Source organism: Protomyctophum parallelum (assembly GCF_964188405.1).
Source record: "Protomyctophum parallelum genome assembly, chromosome: 9".
NCBI lineage: Eukaryota > Metazoa > Chordata > Actinopteri > Myctophiformes > Myctophidae > Protomyctophum > Protomyctophum parallelum.
The window spans coordinates 4,950,679-4,953,112 of NC_139706.1; positions in this window are offsets into that span (position 1 = coordinate 4,950,679).

The window sequence follows — 2,434 nt, forward strand, 5'->3', positions numbered from 1 at the left end:
TGCACACTTTGCCACTCGATTTGCACCTCGATCTGCCATTCACTTCATGCATGCGCAATTGCGCATACCCTCCTCTATACTTATACTGTAGTTGACCGGGGTCCCCCCGGGCTCTATTCTAGGTCCGCTCCTTTTGCCCTTTATTAACCCATTCTGACCTGAGATCAGATTCATACGAGGTTTCCACATGGACACACACTGGTCTGATTAACCCATTCTGACCTGAGATCAGATTCTAAAAAATGTCAGTCGTTCTTCGATTTTTCAAAAAATAGCAGACCTACAAGCTCGTATCGCGCCACTCGGTGGCGCGATATGAGCTTGTAGATCTGCTATTTTTCAATAGCTAAAGCACGACATGATGCCAACACCAAAATGGGTGCCCGGTCAGAATGGGTAAGTTTCAATGGAAATAGTATATACTTGAGCTGCTATCTTTACCAAATATTCCCCAGACGTTTTATTGTGACATGCCCAGATTAAGAACCTATATACACTGAATACTGAATAGCAGTGATTCCCAATCGTTTTCATGTCACGGACCCCCCACATTGACACTAATTGGACCGCAGACCCCCATTTGAAAAGATATGCCAGGGACCCCCATAAGAAGATTTTTTACGGCTCTAGCAGTGATTCCCGTTTAATTTCAAGGACCCCCAGTTTGACATGAATATTATAAAGGTATATTCAGTGATTTCACTTAATTCAAATATCACTTATTTCTTTGTTTTGTTGTGATAATCCTCCCTACTATAGAGTGTGCTGGCCATATAAGGAGTTCCTCCCTGTCCCCAGTTAACCCCTGGGGGTCAAAAAACCTTAGGTTTCGTTTTTGACTCTCTATCCTGATTGGACGAAAGGCTGGGTCCCACAGCCAAAAACGAAACCTAAGGTTTTTTTTTATGTATATACCTTTAAATATAAATAAATATATATATAAAATCAATGTTAATTTAACTCTGAGAGTGTTGATGGGGGAAAGTAGACCCTTTAAGCAGTTACCGTTACTTTAAGAGTGTGCACCCGAGCTGTGCTCATGCAAGGTCACAGAGTGACAGAAAAGATTCCTATATAGTGTCTGGAAAAAGTAGAGACACGTCAGAATTCTCCAGGACTAGCCTCAGTCCCAGGCTTACTTATCTGCGAAAAGAAAAGCCTGGTCACAACCTAAGGCAGAGAAGCTATCGGCGGTTGTATCCTCCGGAACAGCTGTCAAATGTATTTCCCCCGGATACGATATTTTCCCGACCAATCACAACACTTGTTTCATTCGCGGAGAATGTAAACTGATTTGTAAAGCATCAACGATTTCACTTCCGCTAAAATCCCGCAACTTCCGTTGATAGTCTTTTCAGCTTAGGTCTTGCCCAGGGTGCTCCAGGACTGGCCTGTGCTTCGAGGGGCGCCCCGATCTGCGCAGTGATATGATCGAATCTGATTCGTGATGTAACAGGTCGTATTTGCTTTCATATGTGTCTTTGCTGTTCATATGCATATCACATGACCATTCAATTTGGGATAAATATGGGCAATCAATAAATGCCAGATCTTGTGAATCCATGATTTTAAGTGTACAGCCTGTTTTATTGGACTATTAGATAACCCTCTCACAGGATGGCGCATCCAGTGTACAAATGGTGCGTACATTTGTACACTCTCAGTGTTATGACCCGGGTCCATTTGGTTCCACATTATCACTTAGCTGGGGACCCCCTGGAACTCCCTCAAGGACCACTGAGGGTCCCCGGACCCCACTTTGGGAACCACTGCTGTATAGGGTTCATGTGGTTAAAACTCAAATACACCTTGCATTTGGAGACACTTGCAGGCATACACACACACACACGCACGCACACACACACACACACACACACACACGCACACACACACGCACACGCACACGCACACACACACACACACACACACACACACACACACACACACACACACACACACACACACACACACGCACACACACACGCACACGCACACGCACACACACACACACACACACACACACACACACACACACACACACACCGTAAGGACGTAACTATATACACACACAAACACATACACACACACACACACACACACACACACACACACACACACACACACACACACACACACACACACACACACACACATACACACAGACCGTAAGCATACACACAAAACCCTTTAGCTGTGACGCACACGGAGACGGAGCCACAATGGTTCTCTTATTGTTAATTGGCTGTTTAATCCTGAGGAATGCGTCTGATTAGTACTTGCAGTGGGTCAGGATCTTGCTCAACACTCTGCTTCACAATGAGCACTCTGTAGCGGAGATCTGAGCACACGCGCACGCACAAGCACACACACACACACACACACACACACACACACACACACACACACACACACATACACACACACACACACACAC